Source organism: Triplophysa rosa, linkage group LG4 (assembly GCF_024868665.1).
Source record: "Triplophysa rosa linkage group LG4, Trosa_1v2, whole genome shotgun sequence".
Classification (NCBI taxonomy): domain Eukaryota; kingdom Metazoa; phylum Chordata; class Actinopteri; order Cypriniformes; family Nemacheilidae; genus Triplophysa; species Triplophysa rosa.
This window is the reverse complement of record NC_079893.1, coordinates 28,343,585-28,364,185: the sequence shown is the minus strand read 5'-3', so window position 1 is coordinate 28,364,185 and position 20,601 is coordinate 28,343,585. Positions and strand designations below refer to the sequence as shown.

At 39.9% G+C, this 20,601-nt stretch overlaps 1 protein-coding gene across 1 annotated transcript in view; it reads left to right on the top strand.

Moving 5' to 3' along the window:
- The window catches only part of bcl9 (BCL9 transcription coactivator), an 87,114-nt gene continuing 66,513 nt past the window's right edge, over positions 1–20,601 (top strand). The window contains exon 1 of the mRNA XM_057331334.1: positions 1–337. The gene's annotated coding sequence lies outside the window, so the exon portion shown is untranslated. The remainder of the gene's footprint in view (positions 338–20,601) is intronic.

Below are 20,601 nucleotides of genomic sequence, written 5' to 3'. Positions count from 1 at the left end.
GGGGGACGGTGGCGAGAAAAAGCGTTCAGACCGGAGACAATGGGCCCCTGAAGTGTTCCCCCCAAGTTGCTTTGATGTTGTCCTGGTGTCTAGATGCTGAAGGGGACCGGTTACTGCGGGAACGAGCAGCCCTTTGTGTGGATGTGTGTGCACTTTTCGGCCCCGGCGCGGACAAAAGGGAGGGTACAAAAGCCTGGAGAGAAATAAGAGAGGAAACAAATGATGAAAACCCAGATGATCTTCAACGTGTTTTTGTGCACGTGAGCGAAGCGCGAGGAAAAGGAGACGCTCGGACGCGAGAGCTTCTAGAGTGAGTGAGAAGAAAAGGGAGGGGGGGGTGAGTATACGGCGTCTTTCTCTTCAGCACCACGTTACTCTGTTTTCTTTACCTTACTGTGTTACTATCACCTTCTCTTTTGTTTGTGGGGGGCGGGCGGTGAAAACCAGGAGATCGGAGAGTTGAGGATGAAGTTGCGATGTGATGTTATTATTGGGGTTATTTCTGGCCAGTGTGTACGTGAGGGTTGGTTAAAAGCGGTGCTGTCGAGGACCAGCTGTGTGTCCGTTATACTTAGTCCTTGAAACCGTATTTGTGAGAGAGATGGTGCGAGCAGGGGAGTTGATAGTGTGGAATGTGTCATTGGATAGCGTGGAAATGGCTCGCTATCAATGATAGTACAATTGATCTCATATCTTCTCTCTTGTCCTTTCCTCCGCTGATTCTTGTGCGTGTGCACAATGCAAAGCAACAAGCGCTTTTCACCTCGCCATTTATCAAAAATGTCACTCTCGGCAGCGACTGTGCGATGATTTGAGCGCTGCGTGTGTGTGTTTTTGGGGGGCGGTTCTATTCAGCCTGGGGGGTTTCTCAGTCTGTGCCCACCACGGCGGTAGCAGAGCGCTTTTACACTACCAGCTGTTCCAAAAACCTGCAGTGATTTTCTCTTTCTGTCCGCCTCACACCAAAGGTTATCCAATCATCTCCGGCGTGACACACAGGCAATCTCTCTGTCTCTTTTCAGTGTATACAAACCGGTCACTAGCTGACATCGAGACTAAATTTGGGAAGATGGGCAGAAGCAATTTTAAACAAGGAGAGCTATTGTTCGGTGTGCCTTGAATCCTAATGCATCGTGACAAGCTGAAAGAGAGTTATGAGTATTACTTTTCAGTGATGCTGCTTGTATTCTATAGGCTGTATATAGATATAGATTATTCTCTTTTTTTTTAAAGATATATTTTCAAGGATTTGGTGTCAGTAGTTGATGACAGTAAGGCTGTTTCATACACATACAGAAATGCCCAAACGTGATGTCCAACTTTGGACAATTGACATCTTTGCTCTTTATTAAAATATATATTTTTAAAGATACAGTACATTACTAATTGTGTATGCATGTTGCATTGGTGTGTTTGAAGCTTTGAGAATAATTTAAGGAAAAAATGACTCACGACACATGTGCAAAGTTTACAATCAAAATTCAGGAAAATTACAACAAAATATTACCACAAGAGAGGATCAACAAATGAATAATAATAATAAATATATGATTATTATTATTATTATTAACAACAACAATAATAATAATATAATAACTATAACCTCATATTTTGATGGTTTAATCTAAACTGAGGGGGCATTAAAAGTAAATCTTGTACAAACATGCTTTCCAGGAAATCACTTTTGTCCACTACTGTTTTTGGAAATATTTTTTAAATATCATTAAATAAAACATCATTTTCTGACTCTGCATTCTGATTGGAAGACAAGTCGAAGCCACTGTAAGATGCAGCTATCTCTGCACATTGTACAGTATATTAATGTGCTAAGGTTAATACTTTAAACTATTTATCGAACCAAGTCTTTCATATTTAATGCGCTGCTTCAGTGAAGTAATACACTACAGAGTGTGTTACAGTGATTTTACCATGGTTAATGGGGTTTTAAGTAATTACACCACCTATTTTTTTACTCATGCTAAAATCACTGTGGTCACCTATTGCTTTAGTTGAGGACTGCACAGTATCCTTTTTTCTGCCTCAATGTACTTCATAATGCATTGCATAAATAACCAAAGTTTCGTACATGATGAAACACTGAATAAATCGTATTAAAAACAGTTCAATACATTTTCATAGAAAAACACAGTGGTTATGTGGCCCGTGAGTTTAATAACAATTACACATAAACCGAAAGTCAAGTGGATTTAAAATTTCCACTGTGTTTTAAAAGAGAGAGTAAATTCATCCCCTTGCCTGATTTCACAAGGCAACCTGTGTTTATTTTTTGTTTGTTTGTTTGTTTTGTGTTTGATGTAAGCCTGGTTGTAAGGCAAAAGCCAGTGATCGAGTTCATGAGAAAGGTCAGGAGGAGCACAGGGCCAAATCGCCTTCAAAGCCAAATCGCCTTCAAACCTCAGCCTATGATGACAAGTAAGGGAGGTAAATGTAAGGTCAACTAAGCGGGTTGGTGACCATGAATTAACCAGATGAACACAGCCTCCTAACCATTGAATATCCCTAAAATACGTATAAAAGTTTTTTTGGCTTGAGTATGAATATGTTAGCATTCAGGATATCTATAAACTAGTTTACATAAACAGGAAGAGATATTTTTAGACAGAGAAAGATATTTGGAAGAATGTCAGTAACCAAAGAGTTCTCGGCCATCATTGACTACCATAGTAGGAAAAATTACTTCATAATTTCTTTGTTCTGTTGAACTCAAAAGAAGATATTTTGAAGAATGTAGGAAAGAAAACAGTTCTGGGGCACTTTTGACTACCATTGATTTTTTTCCTACTATGGTGGTCAATGGTGACCAAGAACTGTTGGTTACAAGCATTCTTCCAAATATCTTTCTCTGTGTTCAACAGCATAAAGAAAGATTTGGAACAACTCGAGGGTGAGTTAATGATGACATAATTTTTACTTCTAAATGAACTGTCCCTTTAAAGGAAAATTTAAAATGGGCGCTAAATAATTTACAATGTTATCATATGAGTTGTATTAACAAGATATTGATTTTCATGGTTATTGCCTATTGCCCACCCATCTACTCACACACACAGTACAAATCCATTGATATCTCTCATGTGTCCACTGCCGAGGCCTTCAGAACGCTAAGATCCATATACACACTACCAATAAATACCAAGAGAGTGCCAATGAAAAAGAGACAAGGGGAAGCAGATTGGAAGGGCTTGGACTGAGAAATGGAGCGAATGAGAGGCCTTGGAGATGGGCTGTTGAAGGAGGAGAAGAAGAAATGGAGGAGGGGTGGGGATTTGATCGGTGGGTTGGAGGGATGTGCCTCCAGAGAGAGGCAGCAAAGGAAATAAATGGATTTATTTTTCACAGTTGTCAAATATCCAATGCATAAATTACGGCTGTGTTAAGGGTACGGCTAAAACTCACAGCAAACATAAAACACATTTAGTTAGATGACAGTTTAGTTCATTCTGAGATACGGGACTGCGGTCATAATAGTTTCATTATTTCATCGGAGACGAGACGCGTTTTGGTCAGCTGGGATTTTTTGAGCCATAGAGGAGAAAGAGAGCAAAAGACGGATTCAGAAATCTCTCTTCAAAAGCATCCCTCTTTTGAATGCTCTCGCCATCCGACGTCTTCTCCGCACTAATATCTTTTTGAATAGGTGGAAATGTGTGCGCCAGCCCCGTGCGCCTAGCCGGCGAGATGATTGCAAATTCATTTAGAGGTGCCTATCACACAAAGATGCGGGGATGTTGGGGGTGGGGGAGAAATGATGCCTTGGGTTTTTTTTAAAGCACATTTGTATTCATGTCATGGAGGAGAAGAGCGAACAGAAAAAGAGAAGGCGGCTACCTTGGCGTGACAGACATTAGGAGGAGGCTAGCCAGATAAGCATGACAGGCGCTAGGTGAATGCCAAACCTCTGCTTCGGCTCGAGCGCTGATGTCACGACGGACGGCTCGCTGATGTAAAGTGTGGCAAACCTCGGTATCGGAATTCTGACGTCAATAAGTCTAACGCAGCGGGACGGCTAGCTGCGGCGTTCGTGATTTGCTTTGACATTTTGTGAGCGACAAAGACACTTGGTGTTACATAAAACAGTTTGCTTGTGCAGTACCATAAGAATGCACTCTACAATACTCTCGAGAACTTTACCTAAACCGGTGGTATGATGCGTAGGCTTAAGATATCGTAGAAATGCATTATGGGGGATTGAAGAGTGCTCTGGTATTTGTGTCTGAGCTCAGTATGAGAAATGGAAATGGAGATGTCATTTACTGCGGTTTGGAAGTCTTGGTTACAACATCCTCATACTTCAAACCAGTATTCTGCCTCTCTCGCCACACACAACCCCCCCCCCCACCCCCAGCGTCCTGTAAATCACAGCTTCTGCTACGCTCCACTAGTGACACAGGACATGCTCACACACTCCAGCAGCCGATTACATCAGGAAACACACACACTCGGACTGGACTATTGACATGTAGAGAAGAGAGCATCTCTCTGTCTGTCTCTCTACCTGTCTTTCTCATTCCTCACATCTCTTCCCCTCCATTTGTCTCACTCTTTGCCTCTCTGCCTTCCTGACTCACTCTCATTGTGTATCTCTAGTTTACTCCGTTGTTTATCCTCAAAGCCTGTCTTACTCTCCTCCGTCCTGTTTGATCTCCTCCCTGTCCTGTATTGCCTGTCTCTAGTCTCGCTCTCCTTGCTCCTCTTCTATTTCTTACCTGTCTCACAGTCATTATGTCACTCCATCTCACTCCCTGTCTCGCTTTTCCTCCTTGCCTGTCTCACTCTCATCGTGTCTCTATATTTTACACCCTATCCCTACATATTTGTACTCTCCTTCCTCTTCTTTTGTTGCTTATCCTGCTTTCTCACTCTCATTATGTCTAAATTTTCATTGTTTATTTCTCACAAAATCATTATGTCTCTATATTTTACTCCCTGCCTCACTCTCATTGTTTTTCCTTCCCCATCACCCTCTCAATATGTCTCTCTATCGTACTCCCTGCCTCATTCCTATATTCTATCCCAGACTGTCTTACTCCCCTTCCTCCTCTTTTATTTCTTCTCATTGTCTCTCTCTCTTACTCCCTCTCTCACTCTTACTTTCCTTCTTTTATCTTCTTCCCTGTCTTACTCTCATTATGTCTCTCTAGTTCATGCCATGTCTCATTCTTATTGATCATCAAAGCCTGTCTTACTCTCCTTCTTCCTCATTTATTTCCTCACTGTCTCACCCTCTTACTCTTATCTCCTCCCTTTCTCATTCTCTTTGTCGTCTATTCCCTGTCTCACTCTCCTTCCTCCGCTTTTATTTGTTCCTGGTCTCACTCTCATTATGTCTCTCTCTTATTTATCCTCAGCCTGTCTTACTCTCCTTCTTCCCCTTTATTTCCTCTCTGTCTCACCCTCCTTCACACTCTTTAATTTTTTCCCTCTCTAATTCTCATTGTCCTTTATTCCCTGTCTCACTCTCGTTGTCCTTTATTTCCTGTCTCACTCTCGTTGTCCTTTATTTCCTGTCTCACTCTCGTTGTCCTTTATTTCCTGTCTCACTCTCGTTGTCCTTTATTTCCTGTCTCACTCTCGTTGTCCTTTATTTCCTGTCTCACTCTCATGATGTCTCTATATTTTACTGCCTGTCTCACTCTCCTTCCACCTTTTTATGTCGGCTCTGTCTTACTTTTATTGCCATTTACTCCCAGTCTCACTCTCATTATGTCTCTTTATCATACTCTCGGTCTCATTCTTATTTTCCATCCCTGCCTGTCTTACTTTCCTTGCTCCCCTTTTATTTCTTCTTACTCTCATTGTCCTTCATTCCCTGTCTTACTCTCTTTATGTACTGTACCAATACTCCGTATCTCACTTTTATTGTCTTTCCTTCCGTCTCACTCTCATTCACTCTCTCTCTCATTTTACTCATCGTCTCACTCTTATTTCCCCTCCCAGCATGTCTCACCACTTTTATTTTCCTCCCTGTCTCACTCTAATTCACCCTTTGTTTTCCTCCCTGTCTCACCCTTAATGTCCCCGCCTGCCTGTCTCACCCTCCCTCTCAATTTCTATTTCCCTCACCGTTTTCCCTCTCTGTCTCTCTTTTCCATCCCTGTCTCTGCCGCCCACACTGGGCTCATCATTGATGCGTTTAGCAGCACCGCTCAGCAAGAGACACGCAGGCCATCGATTGGCTGCGTAATCGACATAGATTTTTGCCTAAAGTGGTGAAAAATATGCCGTGGCTATAGCCAAGCAATTTCTCCAGGCTTCTCCAGCCAGGAAGGAAAAAGACCCCAGCAGTTCTATAATTGATATGGAGATCAATTTTCTAGCTCTGAACTGTACTGCTTTTCACTGACCGACTCAGTCAACTGTGCGGCTTGTGGCTTGTGTCATGATGGGAGGCAGATGAAATGGTCGGAAGAGGATGTGTAGACACTGTGTGCGTGTGAAATTGTGGCTGATTCTAATATGACGTGTGTCTTTGTGATTTGGATGAGATGCCAGCTCTCAAATGTGTAGGTTTTTCCCCTCCCACTTACTATACCTGTATACGATATACATATTACTGGGTGGGAGTTATGTCACCTAATTAATATTCATAAGGCAATAAGGTTTATAATGCCCCTCCCCCTACACACTTAGACCCTTGTTAGAGATTGTGAAAAGGAATTCAATATCCGTGCCCACTGATAGCATTGTATATTTGCACACCTTGCCTGCTTTTTTGCATCTTATTGACTAAAATTATGCAAATCACATAATGTAATTAATGAAAACATGCCCAATGAATTTATTTCTATTTATTTTGAGCCCCATTCCAATTTTGCATGTCCTAGTTTGTGGAGAATGCAATGATCCTGCATACTGATCTGGTATGTTGCAGTGTCACTTCATTCAAACAGAGCAAATGCTTTGTGTATTCATAGTTGTTCACACCTCTTCCCGCTTTCTTTCCTCTCATCTCTGTAATTCCCTCTCTCCATGCGTATCCTTAATAACTCCGCCATCTGTCTCAGAGACTGTAGAAGTCATTCAGGTCCAGTTTCAGGAGAAACAAGCCTTGTCCTGACTGTTTGCCGCTTGCCCATTAAAACCAGAGGCCCTCCGCTACACGCCAGACATGCTGCACCGGCTGCCATATTGGCTCAGGTCACTGCCAATCCACCTGGAGCCATTTTGGCTCCGGTCACTCTATTTAGACTAGAATATCCAAACATAAGCAATCAAATACAAAGGTTTTGGACAATGCTACTCAGTACTTTACACCGATTGGGTGAGGGCTCCCTCAAGAGCCGATGACATCAGGTAATTGGAGGTGGAGAGCCATCCTGGCTCCCGTCTCGGTGCATAAACCTGCAACCATTTTGGAACCTGTTTTGGAAAGAACGGCGAAAGACTGCGGCGCTCATTCGGATGTCTGTGTTGAACAAATCCAACAGCGCGGTTTGGATGGTTTACCCTTTAGACCCCTAGTGTATGTGTGTGTAGACCACTGCCTTCTGCCAATTCAGCTGAACAGACTCATTTCAAACGGAACGAGAAACAAGGACCCAATGTTTCCTAGAAGGAAGAGAAAATAGTTTCGGGATTGTGTGTGTAAGAGAGAGAGAAAAGTGAAAAAAAGAGAGATCACTTATCTACTAAGCTGATCACCTGCCTGGACTGAGAAGAGTGTTGTTGCCATGGTGTCGCTGGTTGCACGTTTGGGTGTTCGGTGTGTAATCTACAGCGATGTGGCGACACCTCCACCTTCCCAACCTGCTGCATCTCTCTGCACTCCCCTCCAAATCAAACTCTATATTCCTTAATAACAATATAGAAACAAAACATATTTTTTACATTATCAATAAATTACCATGTTTAATCAAGAAAAAATCTCAAACATCAAAATATTACCCCAGATATTTTTTTGAATTAGAAAATAATATTTGAGAACCCCCCTCCCAAAATACTATGAACCTAATTTTTATAAAAATAGAACAATTATTTTATTGTTATTGGTGTGTTTGGTGGCAGGGCGTTGCTATGCAATTGCTAAGGTGTATTTTTAGCATTGTAGGTGGTAGCATAATGCTCCAAGTAGATATTTCCCTGATAGCACACTCCATCTGGCAGACGTCTGCATTTACATCTGCAAGACATCTGTAATACATAGTTTGGTCATCTGTAATGCGTCTCGGAGACGTCTGCTGTCAGATGTCACATAGACATCTAGAAGATGTCTGTAAGATGTTTATGATTTAGAATGGATGCAAGACTCTTTCTAAGATGCTTTTACACAGCAGATGTTTTCCAGATCTTTAGCAGACGTCTTACAGACGTACGTGTTCTAGCTCAGGTCGCTTCTTTATTGTTCGCTTATAACTTTTGATCAAGTAATGCAAATAATCATCCTTGGTCTGTACTTTTCGTAAGTTTAGGCATTTGGTTTGTTTTATCATAAACTAAGATTTTGAGTGATAATGACATAATTACAAAATTACAAGTTTTGAGTATAGCTTACAATTTGTATAGCTTACAAAAAAAACATGAAATAAATTTTTCTGTTGTCTGGTGGAAGAATAAAATGAAACGTATGAAAAGTCCGATTTATGTGTTTTTTATATTCCAGGTGTAAAAACATTTTTTTTATTTCAGTTTTTTTTTCAGTTTTCGCTAAAAACCAAACCACCTTCAGCATACATGCTATGACAGGTCAGTCTGGCACCCCTCTAACTCAAATGTAAAATTATGCTTTAGGTTTCCTCATCTAACTATGCTTCCATTCACACACAGTTCGCTAATAACTGCATGTTTTGCAGCTTTGTGAAAAGAAGCATAGTTTTTTTCTGTTCTCCTCCATCCTCCTATTATGTTTCCTTATTTTCCTCTTTTTTCTTCTTCTATCCTCTAACAGACTCCTTACCATCTGAGAGGGACTCATCTTCTCAACAGATACTTGATTACAATCAACAGATTGCTTTAGCAGTATCAAACACTCGCCAGCATAATACATTAGAGACGGAAGGAGAGAGAGACTTGAAAGATAAAAGGGTCCTCACAAACAGAACGTTTGTGTTTTGTAACAGAACAAGAGTCCATCTGCAGTCAAGGTTTGGGCTTGTGTTGACACACTCAAGTTTGAAGTTTGAAAACTTTGAGAGATGACGCGACTAATGAAGCTTTGTATCTTTAGCCCAATATTTGAGCCTTTTGTAAAGGAAGGTTTTGTCTTTCTGGGCAGTTATTTACCAAGTTTGTTTTTTGCTATTGTAGTATAGCTGTAGTATAGATTTCACTACCCTTAAATAGCATTTACATACCACATTAGTCAGACGGTCTTGTCTTGGTTAGGTCGGCAGAGCTTGGCCAGAATAAGTTGGTAAGTAGAAAAAGCATTATACCGATAACTAAACATCTATTAGGTCTGTGAGTAAAAAGGAGTTGTGAGGTGTCTCAATATTGCATCAGCGTCACTACTCAAACAGCAGCGTCTGTAAGCGGTGTTATAATTCTTTCAATAGACCAAATGAATCAGTATTGCACTGTATTAATGAAACAGCGTACAGTGGAACGATCTGCTCAAAAAGAATGTTTTCAGTTCACTGAACTTCAGTTCCTGTTTATTATGATTCAGAGATTTATTGAGTTTCCCTGAACAGAAGCTATGAGTGAAACACTACCAGAATAACAATCAAAGTCTTTTTGGTAAGGAAGCCGTTTCATACTATTTTAATTTGTATGAATTTGTGCGATCTCTTTTTCCGACGGATTTATGTTCTTATGTCATTTCAAGAGTTTGTCATTATAACAGTTTGCACACACATTGCTTCATCACCAATATCTTTCATTATATTCAAATTGGTTGAATCTGAGTTTTATCGTTTATTCTTTAGATCAGCTAATTGTTCAATATCGAACTTATTAAACAGACAATCAACAAATAAATAAATCAGTGCACATTAAATAGCGAAAGAAAATACATCGCAGTGCGATTCGAGAGACATTGAAGGAGTTTTTCACCTTCAAAATGAAACTTCTGTCATCGTTTACTCACCCTCTTGTCATTTCAAACCTGTATGACTTTCTTCTGCAGAACACAAAAGAAGATATTTTGAAAAACGTTGGTCACACAACAGCACAGCCCCCCCATTCACTTCTATTGTAACCAATGCAAGTGAATGGGGGGCTGTTAACAACATTCTTCAAAATATCTGCTTTTGTGTTCTGCGGAAGAAAGTCACACAGGTTTGAAATGACAAGAGGGTGAGTAAACGATGACAGAATTTTCATTTTGAAGGTGAATTACTTTAAACTAGCTGGTTGCCAGGGACAACTTTAAATTATAGTTAAATAAAATGTGTTTGACCACAGAATGCTGCAATTGACCAATCAGAGTAAAGTAATTAAATAACTGAACATCTAACATTACAACTAGTTTCTGTCAAAGAGGAAAAAGAGAGAGAAAACAAAGATGTTTTCTTATGAATTTAATTCACCCTGTGTGTCGGTCGCCTCACCCAAAACGCCATTTTTGCCGTGTTCAGCCACCGTGCTTCTCCAGTGGTGACAGAAAACCAATTTCAGCATGTCCCTAGGAAAGAATCCCTCCGGCTGACGAGAGCGATCGGAAGACCACGAGAGGTGGTCTCCATTTCCCATCGTCTTCCTCCTCCCACTATTTCTAGGGTTAAGATTTTTCTAGATAACCGTTTCTGTCATAAAAGATGTACGTATGCATAGTCTTGCATAAAAAAAGTGGTTCTGTTCGTATATAGTTTGTTTCACATTAAATTCAGATTCAGAACTGAATTTGATGTGAATGAGGTTGACAGAATTTGAGTCCCAACATCACATTTTTCATTGATCTGCTATCGATTTTACCAATCAAAATAACAAAAGAAAAATGTCAAAAATATGTTCTGTCCTCTAGATTTTAGTGGCTGGATAGGAAAGAATTGTCAAATTTAGACTCTAAAAATGTTGGGTTATTTTCAACCCAGAGTTGGGTCACAAACTGATGAACACAATGTTACTAAATACTTTCAAAAGTTACTAAATCCAGACGTTACTTCCGGGTTGAAGTGGGATTTATCGAATTTCCAAGAGCACGAAAAGGAAGCATTTAATAAAAAAAAAAGGATGAGTTCATCCCTTTTTGACCCAAATGCTGGGTTGAAAAGAGTACGTCAAAGACGCTTTGATGTGTCGCTTCGCTTGATCGCATCACTACCTCATATTTCTAGATTTGGATTTTAGGATTATATTTTTGAGATTTTAAAGCCACTGAATTGTTTAGTCTAATATGTAATTAATTGCACAGGAAGTTATTTTGACAATGTTGCCGCAGCACAGTGTGTGTGTTTGTGTTGCTTCTGAAAAACACACACACTGTGCTGCGGCACACACACACACAAAAACGCACGCACGCGCACACGCACACGCACACACACGCGCACACACACACACACACACACACACACACACACACACACGCACACACACACACACACACACACACACACACACACACACACGCACACAGTCTCTGATTAGTCACAGCAGCATGGAAGCGATACTGCCTGCTGTAATATTATTTATTTATCTATTTCCATAATTTTGCCGCTCTGCTGGGGGAGGATAGCGCTTCCTGTGGTATTTCAGACAGCATCACTACTCCACAGCACACAAAGAAATGCTGCACATTCGATACCCTTTGCATCTTAGAAATTTGATTCTGAGAGATAGTGAGAGAGACCGGCTGAAATGAAAGAGAGAAAAACGTAAATATAAAAATGTAAATAAAATATAAAAAAATTAAATTCTCAAATTTGAAGGAATAGTCCACCTTAAACTGAAAATAAACATTCTATCATTATTTACTCAACCTCACAATATTCAGGCTTTTTATTCAAAGCGAATTCTTACGAATATCCCGGTTACTTCTTGCCATATGAAAGTAAATAGGGACTGGAGCCGTGAAGCTACAAACTGGAAAAAATCAACGTAAAGATTAATAAAAGATGCATGTATTGTGTTTCTCCAAAGTTCATCTTCTGATGGCTTTCTGTAAAATATTCACGAGAGCAATAGTAACATCACACATAAGTGAACGACTGGTTTGATCGGATTCTTTCAATTTGTCCAGAATACAAAAACTGGTATGAATTAAATTTGTTGGTTTAAAGATCCGGTCACAACCCACTGGATAGGCAGATTATCGGTAAACAGCGACTTAAAAAAAATCATTTTGATCAGTTTCTCACAAAGGTTTCAAATTAAGTGAGATGATTCGGATTGTTCGGACCGCATGATACTTGAATGCTTCCCATTCATCACAATATAAAAAAGGAGTGGCTACAATATTCTTAAGAAAGATCTTTTGTGACCCTATGTGATGCACGGAAAAAGTCTTACACCTCTCCAATAAAACGAGATTTTTCATTTTTTGGGTGAACTGTCTCTTTAAGTCTGGTGATTTCTGTTACATTCGTGTGTGTGGTGAAGGTTGAGTATGGGGTGAAGAGAAAGAGATGCTGTCTGTCTCTCTGTGTTTGTCTCTCTCTCTCTCTGTGGTGCTCTTATGACAGAGGTGACTCATCGGGGGGCACGACGCTGCTCACATTTACAGACAGAGGGGAAGAAAAAAAGGAGGATGGGGAGGAGAGAGAGAATGAATTCCGAGCGGTCTTGCTTGACTGCTAGCGTTTATTGGCCCAGGGAAGCTTCAGGAAAGATGCTAATGGCACTTCTACTGTGAATGAGAGGCACCGCGTGTGCGTGTCGGTCGTGATTGCATCCCAACCCCCTCGATTTTAACACTCCGCTGCTGTAAACACACTTCCGATCAGGGAGCTATGCAACCAAATACTGTAAATAAGCAACTGGAAATCTTTTGCTGTTCTGGATGGGTATTTAAAGGGACAGTACACCCAAAATTGACGTCATCATTTACGAACCCTCACATCATTACAACCTCATGTGACCTTTTTAGGAGAATATGATAAGACCACATTTGGATGCGGTTGAAAGTGGACAATTTTGAAAGCTTTTTTACACCTGTGCTCAACTGGCACTTTCACTTATGATCAGATTGACCGATCTTAAAGGGACAGTTCACCCAAAAATAGAAATTCTGTCATGATTGATTTACCTTCATGTCGTTCACACTTGGCTATGACTATTTAGTCTCGAACACAAAAGAAGATATTTTGAGAAACCCCTCGGTGGTTTTCTGTCCATACAATGGAAGTCAATGGGGGCCAATGTTGTTTGGCTACCGGTGTTCTTCAAAATATCTTCTTTTGTGTTCTGCAGAAGAAAGAAAGTCATACAAGTTTAGAATAACATGAGGCCGATAAAATGATGAAAGAATTTCATTTATCAGAAACGGCATGCATTGTGACATCATAACGAAGACATTCTGATCAAGAAAACTGATTTGCCCTAATACAAGCCTGTACATCCAGAGCAAAACCCGATCCACGTCCGGCCTTCATCTTGACGGATATTCAGACGGACAGTCAAGGAGAATGGATTTCTGCAACACTTCTCAATATAGCGTTTGCAGACAAATACCTTTAAGACTTGTCTCCCATGGCAACAGTGGTATTATCTGCTGTGCATGTGTGTGTGTGTTTGTGTGAGGCAGACCGGCTTGGCTATTATACTTGGGCAGTGTGAAGACCAGGTCTTTAGAAATGCCATTCACCGGGGTCTTTTTCAGAAAACCGCCCAGCTGTACCTGCTACACCAGTTGGCCAGTTGTGTGTTTCTAGATTACACCAACCACTATATATTCGCTACACGTGTGTATATGAACAGTTTACATCAACCACTGATAAAAACGTCATTCGGTTTGTGATTTACGAATGCACCTTGCCAATTCATTAGCAGCTGTTTAGTGTGAATACTCGCAGGTTTACACTAAAAGAGCGCTATGGTGTGTGCATGTATGCTGTGATGCATGGCAGAAGTGCTTATGCTCAGTCTAGCACGTCACACCGGCATCTGTGCGGCTGTACTGGTGACCGCTCCTCAGAGACAACACGAAAATACACAACTGTGACACACACACACCGGCTCTGTTCTATAGTGCTCCACCTCGCTGCCTCCCACTAATGTAAGTCGTAGTCCCGCATATCATGAATGTAAACGCACATTGATAATTGACATTCGTCTGCCATTTTGCAATTATTTGATCGCTTATCATGTTGCAATGCATTATGGGATTGCCTTCTCTGTGAAGGATACATCTGGTCCTGCCTTAAAATTGGGCTAGCATTAGATGTCACATGAGGCAAAATGATAAACTTGGCTACCTTTTGATACAGCTTTCATGTCAGGAGTGTGTCTATGGTGTGTTAAAATAACGCCTCTGTAGGCATCTCACTAGATGTTGGAACAGAGCAACAGGGCAGCAGAGAACTCGTAGGATGTGCACACGTATAATTGGATGTAAAGAATCATAACAGTCCTCTAAAGACAAACAGCTATGGGGCTTTAGTGACAGAAAGAGAGAGACAGACTAAAGGTCATTGAATGGCATTTCAGTACAGGACTCAGCTAGCACCATAAGGCTATCTTAGTTTTATCTGATGGAGATGATTTCAGTAATACGTGCGTGTGTGTATGGCGTTCCTCTTCCTTCAATCAGCATTTGTGCAAATATTGAGAAGAAATTGTGTCATTTTGTGTCAATGAGAAAAACTGAGGAGACTCAGAAGTGGCAGATAGTATATGATAAAATACTCCAATTTGATTTGTCAATTATTCTGCATTCTTTCAGTAAAATGCTTCTGTATAATGTTGTTTTTGTATACCGAAAATGTGCATGGTAACCTTCAACGCTTGTTTTACGCTCATAACCACACAATTTCTTTCCTCTCACATACTAAGATATTTTCAACTCGAATCAATATGTGCATTTATTTACTTATTTTCCAAGTAGCTGTGTAGAAGGCAAGATAATGTACAGTCAGCCGGTCATTATTGCAAAATAAACTCTGGCAGGGGGATCAGGGCCATGAGGTAAAGCTGACTGTACATTATGAATGGCTGACAGTATTATCCCTTAGTGTAATGTGTGTTGATTTTATTTTGGCAGAAACAACAACATTGGTCCTGCAGATTGAACTAGTGTTAATGTTGTTTTATTATGCGTTTTTATATGTCTGTGTGTTTGTGTTTAAGAGGCAAATTATACAGCCATAACACCATTGAAAATATTCATTTAATCAGCATTTCTAGATGTATTGCGGTCATTTCAGTCCAGTGTATGTTGAATTTCAACAAACTCAAACCTCAGGAGAGACAAAGTCAGCAATGTGAAAGACTGACAGCACGACAAGACGCATGAAAACTGTGATAATCAATAAAAATTGAGGTCATCACATAAAAAACACATTTTTTTGAACTTCCTGAATATATGTAGAAATATACCTGTTGTGTTGCTTAAAAGTGAATATGAACTTGTTTTCTTTGCAGTATTTGAGGTCTGAAAAAATACAGAGAATCCTTTCTGTTATTTTGACCTGTTTTACCACTTTTCATTTTCTGCAAACAAATGCAGAAACATGCATTTATTTGAAATTTGGGAGAAATATTAGTAATAGTTCAAAGAATGAAACAAACCGTCTGACTGACTTCAACCGACAAAGAAAAGTACATAAAGTAACATGCAGTTTTATGTTTTCAACAGAGAGGGTGATACGAAGCAAACGTTATGGATTGCAGCTTTAAGAAACAAGACATTGTTTTAAAGATATTTACAGACATTCCAAATGCATGTCATAGACCATCTGAAGGGACCAATCTCTACGTGCAGTTGATAATCATATGGGTTTAAACAAGCTATCACGCCTGGTTTATTCCTGCCTGACACTTGTCTCGTATTCCTCGCCACACACGCACTTCTCTGAATAGTCTCTGTCCTAACATGCATGTTTGCACGCATACATGCTAGTACACATGCACATACGCACACGGTCTGTCTTCACACACTCTTTTTTTGGCCTCCTCCCACCCGCACCTCACACACACACACACGCACACACACACCTTGGCTTGGATAAATAAAGGAAGACAAAGCATTTTTGAGAGCAGCTCAGTGCAGTATGGCAACACAATCAATACTGCTTCCACAGTAGCTAAAAAGCTCTCAGTTGTCTCCTTCTGTATTGGAGAATCAGCACTCGACATCAAAGGACGATGCCGGTTTATTCCCTTCTCCCTCTTTCCGGCTCGCTCGCTCTCACACGAAGATGGAAAAGTAAATAATTTTTCCTCAGAAGTCGTTTAAACTCCGCAGGCTGTCGTTTTGCTCGCCGTCTCCCTCTATGCTAACACAGACAATAGGCAGAGTTTAGCTCTCCCAGCGCGACGGTCTCCTCTTAGAAATATTTGAGTTGCTCATTTCAATATTCTTCAACGTTACTCTTCAATATTCTTCAAGTCGCACAAGTTCAATGACAGACGCATGGCTGTGTGTGCTCAGCTGATTTACGGCTAGCTTCTGAAATTAACTACAAAAACAGATCTTTAAAGGGTACAAATTCTGTTATAATTCATTCACCCACGTGTTGTTTAAAACAAGGGGATGTTTCGAAAAATATGTCCATACAATGGTCAATGGCGCCCAGTGTTGTTTGGTAACCAACGTTCTTCAAAACATCTTCTTTTGTGTTTTTGCAAAAGAAAGAAAGCCAAACAGGTCTGAAATGACATGAGGGTGAATCAATGATGACAGAATTTTCATTTTTAGGTGAACTATCCCTTTAACCTGAGCGACGCCCAACCAAGCCGTGTGACGGATATTTCTTCCCTGTTATACAGTACTGAGTAGAATCACGCTCAGCGGTTAATCATGCAAACATCATTAATAGAGACGGATCTTCTTGTTAAGTATTGATTTGTGCTGTCTGGATAATGAAAAACAGCAGGCGTGTGCTGATCGTGCTAATCTGGCCAATAAACCACGGCCCATAATCGGCCCCACCAGATTAAAAACCAGCCAATCTGCTCGAGTCGGTGTATAAAGGTCATCAATGAGCTGTGTGAAATACTCAAAGGTGTACTTCATATTAAAATAACAAATTGTGCTATTATTTACTCGTCCACCCATGTTTCTCATACAAAAGGTAAACGATGAGGTAAAAAGACATTTTTATGTGAAATAGCCCTTCAAGACATTAGTTTCTGAATCTGATCAAAATGTTTGACGCCTTGTGTCTCACAAGGTTAATAGAAAAATATTAGGGATGCACGATAAATTATCGGCCGACAAATGATCATTTTTAATGTTATCGGCCGATAATAAAATTTAGGCCGATATATTATAGCAGATAAATCATAAATCATTTCCTCTGGTTAAACTTCTTCAGCTACACGCTGCTCACAGTTAAAGTACAGTACTGTATTTCTGTCGTGGTCATTCACTTACTGCTATTAGCAAAACATTGTTGATGTAGGAACGGTATGTTGTAGGGGTGTAACGGTTCTCGGTAAAAATGTAACCGCACGGTTTTCCACCAACGGTTCGGCACGCGGTCCAACGCGCTTGGACCACGGCTCATCTTAAACCTGACGACGCATTTATAATATGGTTCGTTAGAAATTGTAATGCCTAAAACAGACTGACAAAGTTCAGCTAATGTATGTTTGTAGATGGATACACATTTAATACCCACAACAAATCAAATAACGTAGACAAATTTCAATAGGATTGACATATGCTGTAATATGACCAGTCATTTATGCTGTCATCACCCGGGTGTTGTGAGCACGCCTATCACCTATCTATCACCTAAACTATCACCTTAAGTAAATCCCTTTTGTCTTTGTTCTGTAATGCATTTCAATGTATTATGTGGTTTTTGCAAAATTTTTCTATTAACCTTGTGAGGCACAAGGCTTAAGGTATTTTGTACATTACAGGGAAAAAACGATTTGTTGAGGCTTAAAATGAAACATGTATTTTCTAAAAGCTTGAATGAATCTTGAAAGTCTCTTATATAAAGTGTCTTCATCTATTCTCTTCACTCACTGTATGTTTGTGTGTTGCTGCGATGTGCAGTGCACGTCTGCGATGTTTACGCTACACACAAAACTCGCCATTTTCATATTTTAAACGAGTCGATATTATAACACCCAGTCAGTTCAAAGGTATCATATTTGCATTGCATGAGACGCCGTCCCCACCGTGCTCCCCGAGGACTCCAACGGCTGCGTCCAAACCAGACTGCTTCGTGCCCACCGACCAATCGGATGCCCTGGCGGAAAGCGTCACCATGACAACCATGGCTGCCCATCCCAGATGGGCTCCATGTTGCAGACACAAAAAGGAGGAGAGGAGAAGATAAACGAAAAGGGGAGGGGGGTTGACTTCTGTGTTTGTTTGGTAGTTTGTTTAATCAGACAAACTGCATGAAAACAAGGAAAAGCGTTTGTGACAGAATGAGAGTCTGTGCGTATGTATATAGTACAAACGAACATGTTTGCATGCTTAGACTTTGAGGGAAAGTCTTTCATCATTTACACATACACATCCTCATGTCATTCCAAGCGTGTGTGACCCAAAAGAAGATATTTTTAAGAATGTTGGCAACCAAACAACATTGGCCCTCATTCAATTCCATTGTATGGACACAAAACCTCAGAGACATTTTTTGTCATATCTGCTTGTGTGTTTCAAGTGACATCATATAACTTTTGAACAACATGAACCAAAACTATCCCTTTATAATGTAGATTATATATATATATATATGTATCTTCATATGGTTCTAGCGTGTAGACCAGAAGTCCATTTTCTGTAATGGGCCAGAATCTGATTCTAAAAAAGGAAATACAGGAAAACAATAAGATCTTTACAAACACTGAAAAAGCATGCAAATAAGACTGAGACATTTTGAGAAAGTAACACATACTTGGCTGTACATCAAATCCAACGGCTGATTTTTGTATTTACAGATCCTGTTGTTTGTTAGTTAATGGTGTGTGCACAATATGGCATATGCTGGCGCTTTTGTGCAGGTAGAAAACCTGCATGATGTAACAGGCTGAAACACACAGACAGAATAATATACTGCTCAACCTTCAGCAACGAATGAGCCTCATTTACCTCAAACCCTTCTCTCGCTCTTTCTGTCCATCTCAATCACAGAGTCAAGGATTGGCTGTCCATTACAGCCGTTCAGTGGCTGGTTAGTCTTAGAACAATATCAACATACTAATGGAGGCAGGGAAAGAATGTGATGAAGAAAGTAGGAAGGACAGTGTGAAAAAGAATAACCCCCATCCATGCTAAGATCGAGCTATGCGACAAACTGGAATACACATTACATTTATTTACATTTACATTTATTCATTTTGCAGACGCTTTTATCCAAAACGACTTAGAGGTAGGAGAGCATATAAACATTTTATATATAAACATGACCAATAGACATTAGTCTTAGCCGATGGTTCCCAGTAGATTTTTCTTTATTACAGGGTCAAATAAGTCACTTTAAGAACCGCAGTTTAAAAAAATGCTGTGAATGTATACATGACTTGCATGGGGTACAATATATGGTAAGCTAGCAGGCTAATAAGCTAGCAGTGTGATAAGGTAGCTCACAGAACGGTTAGCTTGTAAACTGTAAGCTAACTAAAAAATTACAAGAATAAACTTTTAAAAAAGGATTTTTCAGCCAATGGAATTACCTTAAAGTTTCTAAAGTGAACTAGTTAGACTAGCTGGGCCCAACCGTACTCCATGTGAACTCAACCGGACATCCTTGGCTTAAAATACATTTCAATCATTCTTTTTCGAGACTAAGAAAGGCTAAAATAATGCACAAACCCAAAATAATAAATGTTATGGATGAATATTTAATATAATGATTCATTTAGTAATCCGCTAACTTGTAGAGGCAAGTCAAAATGTCAATTTTCATTTAAAATTCGAAGCCAAATTACAGAAAGTGAAACATGACTTTAAAAAGATGGCGTGATTATTATTTTAGTTTACTTCAAAGATTGGTTTATCTACTTGACTTGAGCAATCCTTGTTGCATTACATGCTAACGGTCATGGTTAAAAAATGGAAAAGGAAAAGGCCCTTTTTGTGTACTTTTTCCTAAGTTTGCATGCCTGTAACTCAAGAATTATTAAAGACATCTTCATATCCTTTTAAATGTTGCTTCTTTATAAACTTGTTACTCTAAATGTAAAATTTTAAGCAACTGTAGTGTACAATCCCAAAGATATGTGGATCTCAATGTGGCTCCATCTGCACCAAAACAATGTCACAAGTGCGCTGCATTGTTGTTTCCGATACAGTGTTTTAGTTTTGTTGCATTGCGCATTGGCATTTTAGACACGCGTTAGACAGAGATGGCAATATTATTGAGCATATCAATCCCCCTCCCTCCATTCAGAGGAAAAAAAGATCCCCTTCTCTCTCTCTCTCTCTCCATCGATGCTTATCCTTCTAAATGAGTTCAAGAAAGAGCGAGAAAAACTCTTATCTCTCTCACACACATGCATTCTCACTCCATTCTAAAACCCCTCATTTTAAAAACAGACGAACAAAAGGTGGTATATATCCATCTCGCCGATGTCATGAGCGAG